Source organism: Callithrix jacchus, chromosome X (assembly GCF_049354715.1).
Source record: "Callithrix jacchus isolate 240 chromosome X, calJac240_pri, whole genome shotgun sequence".
Classification (NCBI taxonomy): domain Eukaryota; kingdom Metazoa; phylum Chordata; class Mammalia; order Primates; family Cebidae; genus Callithrix; species Callithrix jacchus.
The window spans coordinates 68,318,653-68,336,930 of record NC_133524.1 but is presented as its reverse complement, the minus strand read 5'-3'; the positions used below and the strand labels follow the sequence as shown (position 1 = coordinate 68,336,930).

General features: G+C 40.3%; 2 pseudogenes; both read left to right on the top strand.

Moving 5' to 3' along the window:
- Nucleotides 1-5,573: 5,573 nt before the first annotated feature.
- LOC128928083 (suppressor of cytokine signaling 5-like) lies at nucleotides 5,574-10,026 on the top strand (annotated as a pseudogene).
- LOC103790269 (suppressor of cytokine signaling 5-like) lies at nucleotides 10,024-10,799 on the top strand (annotated as a pseudogene).
- Nucleotides 10,800-18,278: the final 7,479 nt, after the last annotated feature.

The following is an 18,278-nucleotide window of genomic DNA, read 5'->3' as shown; positions in this document are numbered from 1 at the left end:
AATGATTGTCCTGCCTCAGCCTCCCAAAGTGTTGGGATTACAGGCATGAGATACTCCGCCTGGCCTCATTTTATATTTTAATAGCTAAAGTGAAATTGCCTTCTTAAAGAGTGCAGTTTAGGCTTCCAGTCACAGCAAATGAGAATGTTTCCCCACCCAAAGTGGGGAAATTGTGTTCACAAAAAGTTTCCTTGCCAAAAGTGGTAAAAATTTAAACAATTGATAATTAACCAAACTATTTGGTGAAAATCGTATTCCATAGTTTTAATTTGCATTTTCTGGTACATTTAGTTATAATGATACCACTGTCAGGTTTTAGTTTCCCCACACATTTACTTTTGGTCCTTCTGGAGGCAGTATCTATTGCCACAATTGAGGATACTGACCACTCTTCACCATAAATAAACCATCACACTTAAAGGCCCTGAGTGTTTTGTAAGTTTCTCCCATCTGACTCTGGGGGAAGATGAAGCCATTGGCCTGGTGACAAAGAAACATTACCTGAGGCACTCTCATAAAGGCTTTTTCAGATTGGCACTACTTGAGGTGAAGCCCAGAGCAGCACTGACAGCTCAATTACAGGCTCTTGTGACCTCATGGCCAACCTGCTTTTCTCATGGCCAACCTGCTTTTATAGTCGAGGAAATATTACTTTGTCTCTTGAGCCACCATTCCTCCAGCTTGGACCCCCTGTTTAGTAATTTCTCCTAGATCTGTATCTTAGATTCTAGGCGGGGACAGAACAAGGATGGGGACCAAGATCCTAATGGTGACTGTAATAAGGGGTCAGATTACGAGGCCTTCTGGTTGGCTGTCCATGTGTCAGTCAGAAATTAGCAAGCTTTAATTGGTGGTACGCAATGGGAAGCACAATCCCTCTCCTGATTGGCCTCTTAGTTGAGGGGTGGACCACAGGGAAACCTGCTGGTTGGCTGGAATGGAAGACCAATAGGAACACTGGCACTGCTTTAGAAAGTGAGGTCTGCCGCGCGCCTGGAGCTGTCAGCGGATTTCCTCCAAGCTCCAGAGCCCTAATTTGGTAACTGCGCCTTCCTGCAACCTAGGTATCCTCTACCCTGGTCACACTTCTGAAGTTTCAAAATGTCTCCGGTTGTGCCACAGCGACTGAGGCCGTAGTCCGCTTGTCCAGCCCTTAGGAAGGTCCTGCCTTAGGCTGCCAGTTTCCTTCCACAAACGCCAGCCCGGGGCTCTCCCTGGGATGGGGCCGTTGAAGTCGTGGGCCTGGGCCTGGGGAGTGGGGATCAGGGACCAGGGAATGGGATAACACTTTGCAGGCACCAGGGTGAAGTTCTTCACTGCAAGCGTTGTGGCCTGATTTGCGGCGGAAGTGGAAGAGGCTGCACTCTGCGGCTGTGAAGGCCTTTTTTGTATTAAGTCTCAAGAAGGGAGCAGGAGGTATGTGACCCAAAAAGTTCTGCCATCCAGGGGGCCACCACCATTTCAGCCAGTCACCACCTCTGTTGCCTACTTCACCCATTGTGGTGCCTTCCTAGATTCATCAGCTCTAAGACCACTGTAGTAAATACATCAGCCCTTACAGCCCGGACTCAGAAAGTCCCCTTTCTTCCTCAATGTCAGTGGGCTTGACCTCGTTGCTTTTATATCTTTTTCTAGTTATTTTTAATTACACCAGTACATTCTCCTTGTAAAAAAAAAAACAGTATACATGTATGGGGCTAACACTTGGCCATTACCCACAATCCTAGTCCTCTTTCCCTCTTCCCCAAAGTAACCATTGTTGACAGTTTGGTGTGTATCCTGGCAGCCTTCCAAGTTTTTTTTTCTAGTTATCATAGAAAATACATTGTGTTGTATTTTTATTTTAACAATAAAATAAAAATACAACACAATACATACTGTACATATCCCACAAATTTTTTCATTCAGTCTTTTAGAAACATTTTTATTTTGGTACATCTAGATTTACTTCTTTTTATATTATTTTATTTTTTAGCAGAGACAGGGTTTCCCCATGTTGGCCAGGCTGGTCTCAAACCCCTGACCTCAAGTGATCCACTTGCCTTGGCCTCCCGAAGTGTTGGGATTACAGGTGTGAGCCACCGCACCCGGCCAGATTTACTTATTTTTGAAAAAAGTGACATATGCCATAGTATGGCTATCAAATAGTTTATTTAACCATTTCCTTATTGATAGACTACTAGATTTTTTTCAATGTTTTGCTTTTACAAGTGGTACTGCTATGAACATTCCTGAATATGACAGAGTTTCTCTAGTGCAGTGGTTCTCAAACATTTTGATTGTAGGACCCCTTCACATTCCTAACAGAATTTGTTTATGTAGGTATATGGCTCTCTTTATTCAATGAAATTAAAACTGGCCAGGCGCAGTAGCTCATGCCTGTAATCGCAGCACTTTGGGAGGACGAGGCGGGCAGATCACCTGAGGTCAGGAGTTTGAGACCAGCCTGGCCAAAATGGTGAAATCCAGTCTCTACTAAAAATACAAAAATTAGCTGGGTGTGGTGGTGGACACCTGTAATCCCAGCTACTCGGGAGGCTGAGGTGGGAGAATCACTTGAACCCGGGAGGCAGAGTTTGCAATGAGCAGAGATCACTCCACTGCACTCCAGCCTGGGTGACAGAGCGAGACTCTGTCTCAAAAAAAAAAAAAAAAAACCAGAAATTAAAAAATATGTGTTTATTCATTAAAAACAATGGTAGTAAGCCCACAACATGTTAATATAAATCATATTTTAAAATGCAAAATAACAGCTGGGCATGGTGGCTCATGCCTGTAATCCCAGCACTTTGGGAGGCTGAGGTGGGTGGATCACTTAAGGTCAGGAGTTCGAGACCAACCTGGCGAATATGGTGAAAGCCTGTCTCTACTAAAGATACAAAAATTAGCCAGATATAGTGGTGCACATCTGTAATCCCAGCTACTTGGGAGGCTGAGGTGGCAGAATCACTTGAACCTGGGAGGCAGAAGTTGCAATGAGCCGAGATCATACACCACTGCACTCCAGCCTGGGTGACAGAGTGAGATTCTGTCTCAAAAAAAAAAAAAAAAAAAAAGAAAGAAAATTGAGAAATTAAAACAAATATGTTTTTTTCATTAAAAATAATGGTAATAAGCCCATTACATGTTAAGATAAACAATATTTTAAAATGCAAAATAATAGCTGGGCCTGGCGGCTCATGCCTGTAATCCCAGCACTTTGGGAGGCCGAGGTGGGTGGATCATTTGAGGTCAATAGCTCGAGACCAACCTGGCCAACACGGTGAAACCCCGTCTCTACTAAAAATACAAAAATTAGCTGGGCATGATGGTGGGCACCTGTAGTCCCAGCTACTTTGGAGACTGAGGCTGGAGAATCACTTGAACCCGGGAGGTGGAGGTTGCAGTGAACTGAGATCACGCCATTACACTCCAGCCTGGGCGAAAAGAGCAAGACTCTGTCTCAAAAAAAAAAAAAAAAAAGCAAAAGCAAAATAACTTTTCCAAAGGAAGAAAATATTACTTAGAAGAGTAAAATTGTTATATATTTTTTACAATTCTCCTTAATGTCTGGCTTAATAATAGACATCTGGATTCTCATATCTGCCTCTACATTTGACTTACTAGGATGTTTTGGTTGAAGTATATCACACATATATTGTGGTAAATATACATGTGACAAAATTTACCATTTTAACCATTTTTAAGGGTACATTTCAGTGGCATTAAGTACATTTACATTGTTATACAACCATTACCACCATCCATCTCCAGAATTTTTTCATCTTCCAAGATGAAACTCAAAACAATAACTCCCCATTGTCCCCTCCCCCAGCCCTAGCAACCACCATTCTATTTTTTGTTTCTAAGAATTTGGCTATTATAGGTAACCTTATGTAAGTGGAACCATATAGTATTTGTATTTTTGTGACTGGCTTCTTTTCTTTTTTTTTTTTTTTTTGAGATGGAGTGTCACTCTGTCACCCAGGCTGGAGTGCAGTGGTGTAATTTTGGCTCACTGCAGCCTCCGCCTTCTGAATTCAAGCAATTCTCCCACCTCAGCCTCCATAGTAGCTGGGACTACAGGCGCACACCACCACACCTGGCTGGTTGTATTTTTAGTAGAGACAGGGTTTCACCATGATGGCCAGACTGGTCTTGAACTCCTGACCTCAAATGATCCTGACCTCAAATGATTGGCCTCCCAGAATTCTGGGATTACAGGCATGAGCCACTGCGCCAGGCCACAACTGGCTTATTTCACTTAGCATAATGTGTTCAAGGTTCACTGATGTTATAGGTTGACTAATATTCCAAGGTGTATGTATATACATACATACATATATACATACATGCCATGTTTTGTGTGTCCATTCATCTGTCAAGGACACCTGGGTTGTTTCTACCTTTTGTGTGTTGTGAACAATGCTACTATGAATATAGGTGTACAGATACCTTTTTACATTTCTGCTTTCAATTCTTTTGTGTATATATCCATAAGTAGAACTGCTGGGTCATATAGCAGTTCTCACCTTCTGATGGACATTTATATCAGTGCTACTCAAACTGTATTCCACAGACTGGTGCCAGTTGTGAACTATCAGCTGTCCACAAGGAGATAAGTATAGGAATTGAGGATAGGCATTTAAAAACTTTTATAGCAATTTCATGTGGCCATGACATCTAAGTGCATGATCACTTTTCTAGTAATTTGTTTTTTCTCTACAAAGGCATCAGTCTGTGACAGATTGGAAATTTACCAAAAAACTCCAAAAAAACAAAAACAAAACCTGGGTCAGGCATGGTGGCTCACACCTGTAATCCCAGCACTTCAGGACGCCCAGGCAGGAAGATCACTTGAGACCAACCTGGGCAACAAAGTGAGAGCTCATATCTACAAAAAATTTAAAAAATTAGCTTGGCATGGTGGTGTGTGCTTATAGTTCTAGCTACTCAGGAAGCTGAGGCAGGAGGATTATTTGAGCCTGGTAGGTCAAGGCTGCAGTGAGCTATGATCATACCGCTGCACTCCAGCCTGGGCAAAAGAGTAAGATCCTGTCTCAAACAAAACAAACAAGCAAACAAAACCCCCCCAAATCCCTGGTCTTTTGCCACAGATAGTTTTTATTTTTTTTTATTTTTTACTGGAGATGGGATGTTGCTGTGTTGCCCAGGTTGGTCTCGAATTTGTGGCCTCAAGCAGTCCTCCCACCTTGGCGTCCCAAAGTGCTGGGATTACAGGAGTGAGCCACTGCACCTGGCCACCACAGCTAGTTTGAAAAGCACTGATTAAAGTAGATTCCAGTTTGGGGTTATCGTCTGCCATTAACTCTTTTTTGTGGACAATGTTTCTCTAAGGTAGGTACTAAAGAGTAGAATTACTGGGTTACTGGATTGAAGGGTACGTACACTTTACATTTTATTACTGCAAAATTGCTCTTTAAAAAGGCCAAATACTTCTAACAATGTTATATGAGTCCTACTTTTTGTGCCAGAAATGATATTTAAAAAAAGAAAACTAACAGTATATGAGAGTACTTATTTCCCTATACTCCTGCCAACACTTGATATAAATCTCTTAAACTTTTGTTAGTATGTCAGGTAAAAAATGCTATCTTCTCTTAATTCACAGTTTTCTGATTATTAGTGAACTTATATTTTCATGTTTATTAACTTTAAATTTTGATGTAGTCAGATATGTTATTCTTTTTCTTTATGGCTTTTACTTTTTTGTTTTTTTTTTGTCTCACTCTGTCAGCCAGGTTGTAGTGCAGTGGTACAATCATAGCTTATTGCAGCCTTGAACTCCTGGGCTCAAGCAATCCTCCTGCCTCAGCCTTCCCAGTATCTGGGACCATGGGCATGTGGCACTATACCTGGCTCATTAAAAAAAATTTTTTTTTTTTTTTTAGAGATGGGGTCTCACTATGTTGCCCAGGGCTGGTCTCTAACTCCTGACTTCAAGTGATCCACCCACCTAGGCCCCCAAATTGCTGGGATTACAGGCATGAACCACTGCACTTGGCCCAGCTTTTTTTTTTTAAGTCTTAAGATGGCTGTTCTTGCTCTAAGGTTTTAAACATATTCACTTATATTTTCTTCTCATGTGTTTTTCCCCCTTTTCCTTACAGCTTTATTGAGGTATAATTGGTGTACACTAAACTGCACATCCTCAAAGTATGTAAGTTGATGAATTTGGACATACGTACACAACCATGAAACTATTACCACAATCGAGGTAATGAACATGTCCGTTACCTCTGAAAATGTCCTCGTGTGTTCTAATGTGTGTGTATATTCATACATGCATGGATGGATGGATGTGTGCTGGGATCATACACTTTTTCATTTCTTGATTAAGTTAAATTTACATATAGTAAAATTCATCTTGAGTATACATTTCTGCAGGTGCTGACAAACGCATACAGTCATATAGCAACTGACACAACAAAGATATAGAATAGTTTCATCACCTCAAAAAATTCCCAGTTCTCTCTTATAGTCTACTCTTTCTTGCTACTTCCCAGTAATCACTGCCTGTTTTCTGTCACTATGGTTTTGCCTTTTCAAACCTGTTATGCATATGAAATCATACAGTATATAACCTTTTGAGACTGGCTTCTTTTCTTTATTTTTATTATTATTATTTTTTTGAGACGGAGTCTTGCTCTGTCACCCAGGCTGGAGTGTAGTGCGGTGATCTCAGCTCACTGCAACCTCCACCTCCCAGGTTCAAGTTATTCTCCCGCCTCAGCTTCCTGAATAGCTGGGATTACTGATGTGCGCTACCATGCCCAGCTAATTTTTCTATTTTTAGTAGAGATGAAGTTTCATCATGTTGGCCAGGCTGGTCTCAAACTCCTGACTTCAGGTGATCTGCCTGCCTCAACCTCCCAGAGTGCTGGGATTACAGGAACAAGCCACTGTGCCCAGCCTATTTATTATTTATTTATTTATTTATTTTTTGTTTTTTGAGATGAAGTCTCACTCTGTCACCCAGGCTGGAGTGCAGTGGCACAATCTTGGCTCACTGCAACCTCCACTTCCTGGGTTAAAGCAATTCTCCTGCCTCAGCCTCTTGAGTAGCTGGGATTACAGGCATGCGCCCACCAGGCCTGGCTAATTTTTTTTGTATTTTTTGAAGAGGCAGGGTTTCACCATGTTATCCAGACTGGTCTCTAACTCCTGGGTTCAACTGATCCTCCCACCTCAGCCTCCCGAAGTCCTAGGATTACAAGTATGAACCAGCACGCCTGGCTGATTTTAATTCTTTAAACTGTTTAGAAGTTACTTTTGTGAATGGTATGAAATTTTGCTATAACTTAATGCTTTTTCAAATATTAGGTTGTTGCAAAAGTTATCACAGTTTTTGCCGTTAAAAATGGCAAATTTATTTTGCACCAACCTAATAAATAGGTAATCATTGCTATACTATTTATTTTCTACAACGATTTGAAATGCCACCTTTATTATATACCCAGTTCCCTTATACACATGAATCTGTTTCTGGACAATCCATTTTGTTTTACTGATGTTTGTTCTTATGCCAAAATCACACTTTTGATATTACTGCTATAGCTTTATCATAATTTTGATACCTGATAGAGAAAGTCTTTGCTCTTGTTTTCAGACATTTCTTGCCTAACTAGTTCACTTTTCCTTCTACAAGAATTTTTAGAATCACCCAATACATTCTCCAAAAAAAAAAAATCGTTGAGATTTTAGTTGAGATTATGTTGAATTTTTAGCTTAATTTGGGGAGAGTGGATATCTTTACATTATTAAATTTTCCCAACCGGGAACATAATATATTCCTCTATTTATTGAAGTCTTCATTAATGATATGTCTCTCATTTTATTTAGGCTTCTTTTATGTTTTATATTATTTCATAATCCTGTGTTTACTTCTCTTTCTTTCTCATCTGTAAACTTTTGGCTTTTTTGAGACAGGGTATTGCTGACACCTAGGCGAGAGTGCAGTGGTGGACCACAGCTTACTGTAGCCTTAACTCACTGAAGCTATTAAAAAAAAAAACTTTTTTTTTGGAGAGATGAGGTCTCATTATGCTGCCCAGGCTGGTCTTGAACTCCTGGTCTCAAGTGATTCTCTTGCCTCAGCTTTCCAAAGTGCTGGAATTATTGGCCTGAGCCACCACACCCAGCCTGTAAACTTTTTGATTGTAGGGAGTTTTTGTTTCATCTCTATATTTGCAGTGCCTGGCATATAGTAAGTGCCTCAGTAAATGTTTGATGAGCAAATTACACCACAATAAATGTTCCAGCATTTCATTAAAAATGGTGGACTTCAGCCTGGGCAACATAGTGAGAGTCATCTCTACAAAAAATAAAAAGATTAGCTGGGCATGGTGGCGTGTGCTTGTGATCCCTGCTACTCAAGTGGCTGAGGTGGGAGGATCGCGTGAGCCCAGGAGGTCGAGGCTGCAGTGCACTCCAGCCTAGGCAACAGAGCAAGACCCTGTCTCAGCAACAACAACGACAAAAGAACTTGTGCACTTGGGAATGAGGGGCTGCGGGGTAGGGGAAACAGGACTGGGGGAGGGGGAGGTGGCTGGGGAATTGGTGCAGGCCTGGCAGGAGCAAGCAGCGGAGCTGGGGTCCTTGAGCTCTGTCAGGAGGAAGCCAGGCTGCACTTGCTGGGCAGTCGGAGGGGACAGGTCGCACCAGAAGGCAGGTGGACTTACCCTGTCGGTGACTGCGCCCTCTGCCCGTCCCACCTGGTGGCAGGTGCCTTGGATGAGGCTGCCCCACTCACCCTGAATGATTTTTATAATCAGTGGATAAAGTGGGAAAAATGTGGAAGAACTTCAAATACAGGTAACAGATTGCCTTCAGTCATGAGGAAGGAAGCCGTGGTGAAAATGTGGATATGAACTCCGACGGATATTTGTCAAAAAGAAAAAAAAAATCAATGTAGGAGACTCAGCTGCTCAGCAACAAAGTAGTCCCTTAAGAGAAAATGTTGCCTTACAGCTGGGATTAAACCGTTCAAAGAATTCTTCAAGGAGAAACCTACATTGTGCCACTTAAATCCCTCAAATTGTTGAAATAAGCACTGAACAGCATAATGATTCTTGTGTTACCCCAGGAACTAGACTTGGATGAAGAGATTCCTACTTTTGACATGCTCCATGGGGCAGGAAGATAAACATTCCTGTTACAATGACCCAGAATTCACTGGATACTGATAAAAAGTTTGGTAGAACTCAAAGTGGACCTCAAAGGAGAGAGAGACACTAAGCTCTATAGAAGACATGGACAGTGTTTCCAGAAGAACCGTAGGGAAGTCGCTCTCTGAGACAGGTTGCAGGATACTGTGGGCTTGTGTTTTCCCATGAGAACTTACGACAAGTAGTCAAAGCCTTTCTTTCCCAAAAAAAGAAAAATCGATCTTTCTGAATTAATGCTGGAGAAATGCCCTTTTCCTGTTGGCTCAGATTTAGCCCCAAAATGGCATTTGATTAAACAGCATACAGCTCCTATGTGCTCACATTCAACATTTTTTGATGCATATGATCCATCTTTGTGTTTTTTTTTTTTTTTTGATGAAGTCTTGCTCCGTCACCCAGGCTGGAGGGCAGTGGCACAATCTTGGCTCACTGCAACCTCAGCTGACTGCAACCTCCGCCTCCCAGGTTCAAACGATTCTCTTGTCTCAGCCTCCCAGCCCCATATTTGGTTTCTACAGAAGATGAAGAAGATAGGCTTAGAGAGAGAAGATGGCTTAGTATTGAAGAAGGGGTTGAGGCTGGGAGCGGTGGCTCACGCCTGTAATCCCAGTACATTGGGTGGCTGAGGCGGGTGGATCACTTGAGGTCAGGAGTTTGAGACCAGCCTGGCTAACATGGTGAAACTTCATCTCTACTAAAATATAAAAATTAGCTGGGTGTGGTGGTGCGTGCCTGTGATCCCAGTTACTTGGGAGACCGAGCTGGGAGAATCGCTTGAACCCAGGAGGCAAAGGTTGCAGTGAGCCAAGATCGTGCCACTGCACTCCAGCCTGAGTGACAGAACAAGACTCCCTCTCAAAAAATAAAAATAAAAAAAGAAGAGGTTGATCCCTCTCCTGATGCACAAATGCATATGTTTGAAGTGACTGCACAAGTTAATCCATTATATTAACTGGGACCAAAGTTAGCTCCTACAATGACTGAAATAAGTGGGGACCGTTCTGCAGTTCCGCATGTTAATTGTGACCTGGAAGAGGATACAGCCACTCTGTGTTTGCCATCATGGAGGCAGAGGCAGCATAAGGTACATGTCCATGTTAGCAGACGGGAAGTTTGGGAAGTCCACACACAGGTTGATTACATACACTGCTTCAGACTACAGGGAATCCTTGTTATTGGGGAGTGATGGACCATTATGAAACAGAAGCCCTTCTTGAGGTGAAATCTGGAGACACATTCTTGCTCAGGGATGCTGCGCAAGGGGACTGCCTCTTCTCTTTGAACTTCTGGGGCTACAACAGATCCCTGCAGGCCTGAATTGAGCAGTGGGATCACAACTTTGATTTTGATGCCCATGACCCCTGCTTATTTCACTCCTCCACTGTAACAGGACTTTAAGAACAGTATAAAGATCTCAGTTATTGAATGCTTTTTGAACCACTGCTTACTGTATCGCTAAATAGGACTTTCCCCTTTAGTCTGTAGTATGTCAGTCATACAGTAATCTGCAGGTGCACTACATGTGATGGAATTAATTTACCATCAATGTTACAGGATTTTTAAAAAGAGTGTCATTATAAACAAAAATTTAGGGTTCGCTTGTTCAAACGAGAACCAGTCAAGGCAAAGTGAACTTTCCTGTCCCCAAAGGGTGTGAACCTGGTCTGCTTTCATGTGCGTCAGATGTACACCTATAGCAAGCACACATATCAGTGCTAGGTTTTTTCATATAGTATGTAAGCTTAGTGTTAGTATCAGATGCAACCTTCTGTTATCCAGATAAATGCGGTGCCTAGTGGAACAACAGAGGATAGAACTACAGGTGTTCAGGTCCTATGGTGGCCCACGCCTATAATCCCAGCACTTTGGGAGGCCAACGCTGGTGGATCACCTGAGGTCAGGAGTTTGAGACCAGCCTGGCCAACATGATAAAACCCTATCTTTACTAAAAATACAAAAAATTAGCTGGGTATGGTGGCGGGCACCTGTAATCCCGGCTACTTCGGGGGCTGAGGCAGAAGAATTGCTTAAACCTGGGAGGCAGAGGTTGCAGTGAGCTGAGATCATGCCACTGCACTCCAGCCTGGGCAACAAGAGGGAAACTGTCTCAAAAAAAAAAAAAAAGTTGATGATGGGCAGTCTAATTGTTGTTTCATAAAAGTTGGATCTTTTCCTGTGCCTATAATGATTTTGTGAATCATGAAGAAAATGAGACTAGAAGATGCCCAAACAAATCAGATAATAGTAACTACAATGGTTGCTGATGTTAGATTATTGTTGAGCTGTAATTACTAATTTGGATGGCAGTATTTCTTTTTTGTAAACATTCATAGCTAAATTGCTTAAGTATAATTTACAGAATTTCAGTGTAGCTTACTCTCAATGGAAAATCTGAAACATAAATTGCAGATTCAAAAGGTACTGTACAACCATTATATCTGTAAATAACTACTTAACACCTCTTTGTCACTTACAATACTAGTTGAGTGTAATACTACTTGAATACTGTTGTGAATGTAATACTACTTGAGTGAGCTCTTTTGGAAGTTATATCAAGTTCTAGTGTTTGCTTCTTAGTAACTGAACTGAATGTACAGTTCTGTCCTAGACATTTTGCACTAAAGTAGCCGAATCTATTCTTTTGTCTTTTTGTCAATGTGCTCTGTACCACTGGTGAATGATCCATAATTTCCTGACCTGATGCTACAGAATGTTATTTTACATCCCTATGGCAATTACCAAGGCTACAAAAAAGAAAAGCTACATTTGTATGCCACACTAACTGCTAATGTATGTTTCTACTTGCTGTGCCTTGCTATGGCTGCTTTTTTGTGCTAATAAAGTATGTTTGGTGTTCTCCTTGTATATCTACTGTTTTGTACATTTGCAATAATTTCTCTTGTAAATGAATGGTTTGGGGGTTTTTTAAATAAGCATTATCTAACAACCTACTATAGCTAGTGTAGAGTTACTGTACAGTCTCATATTCACTTATCAGAATAAGCTAACTCTAAGTTTAATGCTCTACATCTTATCAATCATAGTCACACATAGTGTGGAGCATTATCTATAGTTACTGAAAATTATTGTACGGTTTAGATTATAATAGAAAACTGACAGAAATAATAAATCTATTGATTTCTCTGTTTATGGGTAAGCACTATGTCACTATCAATGACATATTATAGTAAATGAGTATCTGTAACCTTCCACACATCAGAAGAAGATTAAATCAAGTCTTGTGAACTAATAATATATCAGTACCACTTATTGATTTGGGGACCATCTTATTTGAAAACAAATGCTACAAATACAGAACTTTAACCAAAGATTTGTCCATTTTAAAGCAAGATGGGGATTGAAGTCACTTATAATTTCTGTTGTTTCTATGAAGAACATATATCAAAGTGAGAACTTCACTCAAACCTATTTTTTAATTTTTTTCTCTAGATGGAGTCTTGTTCTGTCTCCCAGGCTGGGAGTGCAGTGATGTGATCTTGGCTCACTGCAACCTCTGCCTTCTGGTTTTAAGCGATTCTCCTGCCTCAGTCTCTGCAGTAGCTGGGATTATAGGCAGGCACCACCATGCCTGGCTAATTTTTGTATTTTTTAGTAGAGACACGGTTTTACCATGTTGGCCAGGCTGGTCTCGAACTCCTGACCTTAGATGATCCATCCGCCTCGGCTTCCCAAAGTGTGGGATTACAGGTGTGACCACCGCACTCAGCCTAAACTTACTTTAAAAATTTTATATGCAATTAGGTTGTTATGACCAAGATTGTGTTTTAGGGAGGAAACTGGAAGCTTTAAGAAACACTTGATGTTTTTATATGCTTGTAGCAAATTGATGTTCTAACTTTAGATTTATAGAAAGTATTAATGCTTTTATGTATTTCAGAACTTTCATATGTTAAATGGAAATTATTTTAAATGTGAAACTATTTGAGTTTATGTAAGCATGTATACACTGTGCTAAAAGTCATTTCTGTTTCAGTTTGTGTATAATATTAATATGCAACTTTTGGTTTGAATATTTTTTCTTAAAATATTAGGGGATTACATTTTAAAAAAGAAAAATTACCAGCATGAAATTGCAAAAAAAAAAGTCTTTGGACTTTCCCCCCTAAGAAAATGCACAAATATACACAGAATTTTGTATAAATTTTAAACCTGGACATGTTCCCTGATGCCTATCCGTAAGCCTCACATTAAATACTCCTAATCAGAAGTAATAAATCCTGTAATAGGAATGCTATGGGACTTGTTCATAATTCGACCACAGGCGATCAGGGAAGGCTTCATAGAAAAGATAGTTTTTTATTTTAGATTTAAAGAATGAGTAGGAGTTTCCTGGGTTTTCAAGGGCAGGGAAGGGCATTTTAGGCTGCAGAGTCTAGTTAACCTGAAAACCAATTAATACGGCAGGGCTTTTTTTGATCATCTGCCTTACGGTTCATTCTGTCTTGAACCCCTTTGGGCTTCCTTCTGTTCTTCCACACTTTCCTTTACCTTCAGTCATCCACCCACTATTGCCTCTCTTGCCAATTATTTATACTATGTTTTCTGGAAAACTGATTCCATCATAGACAGACTCTACTGTACCCTCAATTTCCTCACTGAATTCTCTCTCCACTTGCTTGCTTTAATTGAAACCTGGCTTCTCTCTTAGGGTATGCCCTCTTTAGTGCTATGGTTCTTGAGTGAAAGCCTCACATAATTTATTGAACAAATCTCCTTACTGATGAACATTTAGGTTGTTTCCAGTTTTACAAACAATGTCCCAGTGAAAAACTAATACATGTATGTTTGGGTACACGTGAATATATTTGTAGGATAGATTTGTGGATTTGGAACTGCTGAATCAAATGACATGAACTTTAAAAACATTGACAAATACTGCCAAATTTTTATCCAGAAAGTTTTTTTCTAATGTACCTTCTTACCAAGCATACATGAATGCCCATTTTCTTATACCTCACCGACACTGGAGAGCTATTAATTATTGTAATTTTTGTTTCCCAGAAGTCCTCATCATTCATACTCTTCATTACTGCTTCTAGACCTTTCCTTTCAACCCTCAGATTATAAGCCTCTCTTTTAAGGCTGTCTTTTGAAATATTACCTTTTATTCCTTCTCGATGTAGTCATTGATTGCCTTCTTGGATATTTCCTGACATTCTATGGAGGCTTGAACATCTGCTCTCTACCTCCCAGGCAGTCACAGTTCTGTTGATGAACTGGCTGAGCATCACTCTACCTTCACAGTTCCCTGACCATTTCTAGTGCTCTTCTTCACTCCTGCAAGAAAATTTCTTAGCCTCATTCTGGATTTTGTTATTTTCCAGAATTACTCTATATCTGAAAATATAAAATTCTAATAGCTCATTCTCTGTCCATAACTTTTTTTTTTTTAAGATAGATTCTTGCTCTGTCACCCAGGCTGGAGGGTAGTGGCACGATCTTGGCTCACCTCAACCTCTGCCTCCCGGGTTCAAGTGATTCTTCTGCCTTAGCTTCCTGTGTAGCTGGGACTACAGGTCTGTACCACCATGCCTGGGTAATTTTTGTATTTTTAGTAGAGATGAGGTTTCGCCATGTTGGCCAGGCTGGTCTCAAACTCCTGACCTCAGGTGATCCACCCACCTCGGTCCCCCAAAGTGTTGGGATTCCAGGCATGAGCCACCGTGCCTGGCCCAAACTTTATTTTATACACTGTGCTGCAACTTCCTTTTTAACATATTTTTGACATTTTTATTGTTTCACTACACATAGCACCAACTTATTTATTTTACTTTATTTTATTTATTTATTTATTTAGAGATGGAGTCTCGCTCTGTCACCCAGGCTGGAGTGCAATGGCATGATCGTGGCTCACTGCAACCTCTGCCTCCCAGGTTCAAGGGATTCTTCTGCCTTAGTCTCCCAAGTAGCTGGGATTACAGGTGCCTGCCACCACGCCTGGCTGATTCTTTGTATTTTTAGTAAAGACGGGGTTTCACCATGTTGGCCAGGCTGGTCTCGAACTCCTGGCCTCAGGTGATCCACCCGCCTCAGTCTCTCAAAGTGCTGGGATTACAGGTGTGAGCCACCATGCCCGGCCAACTAATTGATTTTAACAGGTGCATGGTGTTCCATTGTATACATGGACCATTATTTCATGTTGCTAAACTCACTGATAGGCATTGTTCTAATGTTTGACTGTTGCAAATACTACTGCATTCTTTTTTGTGCACAGGTTATATGTAAAACTATACTCTTTGTACATGAATCTTTGTGTGTCTGTGTGAGTATTACTGTGGGATAAATTTTTAGAAATGGATTGCTGTGTGAAATGGTAAGCGTATTTACAATTTTAATAGTACAGTCATATAGCCCTCTAGGGTCTACGAATTTACACTCCCACTAACAGTATATAAAAATGTGTTTTCCCCACATATTTGCCAGAATTAGGCCGTTTTTCAATCTTTATCATTTATCAATCATTTTTCATCCTTACCAATATGATAGGTGAAAATTATCTTGTTTTGACTTATTTTTCTTTATTTCATGCTGTTTTTAATCCATTTTTCTTCACTCAACAGTATATTTTGGACATTTTTCTATGTCAATGAATATAGATTACGCTGTCATTTTAGGTGGCTGTGTAAGGTGGGCACAGTGGTGTGGTGCCCGTAGTCTCAGCTCTTCGGGAGGCTGAGCTAGGAAGATCACTTGAGTCCAGGAGTTCAAGGCTGTAGTGCCCTATGGTCATGTCTGTGAATAGCCACTGCATTCCAGCCTGGACAACATAGTGAGATTCCATTTCTTAAAAAATAAAAAAGACTGTATAGCATTTTATTTTGAGAATGTAATATTATTTCATTTATTTTTGAGATGGACTCTCACTATGTCACCCAGGCTAGAGGGCAGTGGTGTGATCATGGCTCACTGCAACCTCCGCCTCCCAGGTTCAAGCAATTCTCATGCCTCAGCCTCCTGAGTAGTTGGGATTATAGGGATGTGCCATTATGCCGAGCTAATTTTTGTATTTTCAGTAGAGATGGGGTTTTGCCATGTTGGCCAGGCTGGTCTTGAACTCCTGGCATCAAATGATCCACCCACTTTGGCCTCCCAAAGTGCTGGCATTACAGGCGTGACCCACTATACCCGGCCTTGCTCAGTGTAATGTTTTTGAGATTTATCCATGTTACTGTATCAAGTTTGTTCCTTTTTAGTGCTATTGTAGGACTATGCTAGTTTATCCATTCTATTTTTTTTTTTTTTGAGATAGAGTCTTAATGTGCCTCACCCAGGCTGGAGTGCAATGGCACGATCTCAGTTCACTGCAGCCTCTGCCTCCTGGATTCTGTCTCAGCCTCCTGAGTAGCTGGGACTACAGGTGTGTGCTACCACACCCCGGATAATTTTGTATTTTTTAGTGGAGACAGGGTTTCACCATCTTGGCCAGGCTGGTCTTGAACTTCTGACCTCAGGTGATCCACCTGCCTTGGCCTCACAAAATGCTGGGATTACAGACATGAGCCTCCGTGCCTGGCCTATCCATTCTATTTTTGATAGGCATTTAGATTATTTATAATTTTTTGCTACTATGAATAAAGCTGAAATAAACATTCTAGTACAAGTCTTTTTGTAAACATATGCTTCTTCTTTTTTTGTGGTAAATACCTAGAAGTGGAATTGCTAGACTATGGGATAGATGTATATTTAAATTTATAAGAAACGTCTAAATAATTCTCTAAACAGGTTGTACCATTCTTTATTCCCACCAGCAATATATGAGAATTCTAGTAGTTCTTCATTCTCTCCAACACATGGTATGGTCAGTCCTTTAACATTTTAGCCATTCTGGTGGGTGTATAGGAGTATCTCATTGTAGTTTTTCTCCCCCCACCAAACAGGGTCTCACTCTGTCATCCAGGCTGGAGTGCAGTGGTGCAAGTAGCTGGGACTACACGCTATGCCACCATGCTCAGCTAATTTTTGCTTTTTTTTTTTTTTTTTTTTTTTTTTTGGTAGAGACAGGGTTTCACCATGTTGCCTAGGCTTGTCTGGAACTCTTGGGCTCAAGTGATCCACCCACCTGGGCCTCCCAAAATGCTCAGATTACAGGCATGAGCCACGGTGCCTGGCTCATTGTAGTTTTAATATGCATTTCCCTGAGTATTAATGATGTCAAGCACTTTTTCATGTGCTTATTGACCATTCAAATATCTTTGCTAAATATCTATTCAAATCTTTTGTCCATTTGAAAGTTGGATTAAATCCATTTTAAAAGTATTGATTTATATGAGTTCTTTATGTATTCTGCTTGCAAATCCTTTGACAGATATATGTTTTTCAAGTACTTTATCTTAATCTGTGCTTGCCTATTCATTTTCTTAATGGTGGTTTTTCATGAGCAGGTTTTAAAATTCAGTGAATTCTAATTTATCTATTTTTTATTTTATGACTATAGCTTTCTGTGTTCTAAGAAACTTCTGTTTTCCCTTAAGTCCCACAGATTCTTTTCTGGATTTTCTTCTAGAAGCTTTAGAGTTTTAGCATTTATATTATATGTTTAGTGTCATGATCCATCTTCAGTTAGTTTTTGGGTATGATGTGTGATTGGAGTTGAGGTTTTCCCAAATGAATATCCAGTTATTCTAGCACCATTTGTGGAAAAGATTTTCCTTTCCCCAATCCAATATTGCTTGGTCAAAAATCAATGACTTTATACGTGCAAGTTTGTTTCTGGGCTCTGTATTTTGTTCCATTGATCTGTTTGCCTATTAAGTACTGTAGTTTTTTAGTAAATCTCAATGTCAGGAATATAGGTCTTCCAACTTTGTTGTTGAGTTTTAAGATTTTGGATATTTTAGATCTTTTCCTTTTCCATATACATTTTAGAATCAGTCTGTAAATTTCTGTTTTAAAAACCTGGTAGTATTATGACTGCTATAGTATTGAATCTATAGAAGAATCCAAAAGCTAAATGACTTGGCTCAAGATCATACAAATAATAAATGATAGAGCAAGGATATGAATCCTGGTCTATGTGACACAAAATACCATGCTATTTCTGTTACAGAAAGCCTATTTTTAGTCTCTTAGTAGCTTTTCCAAGTCTTAAAA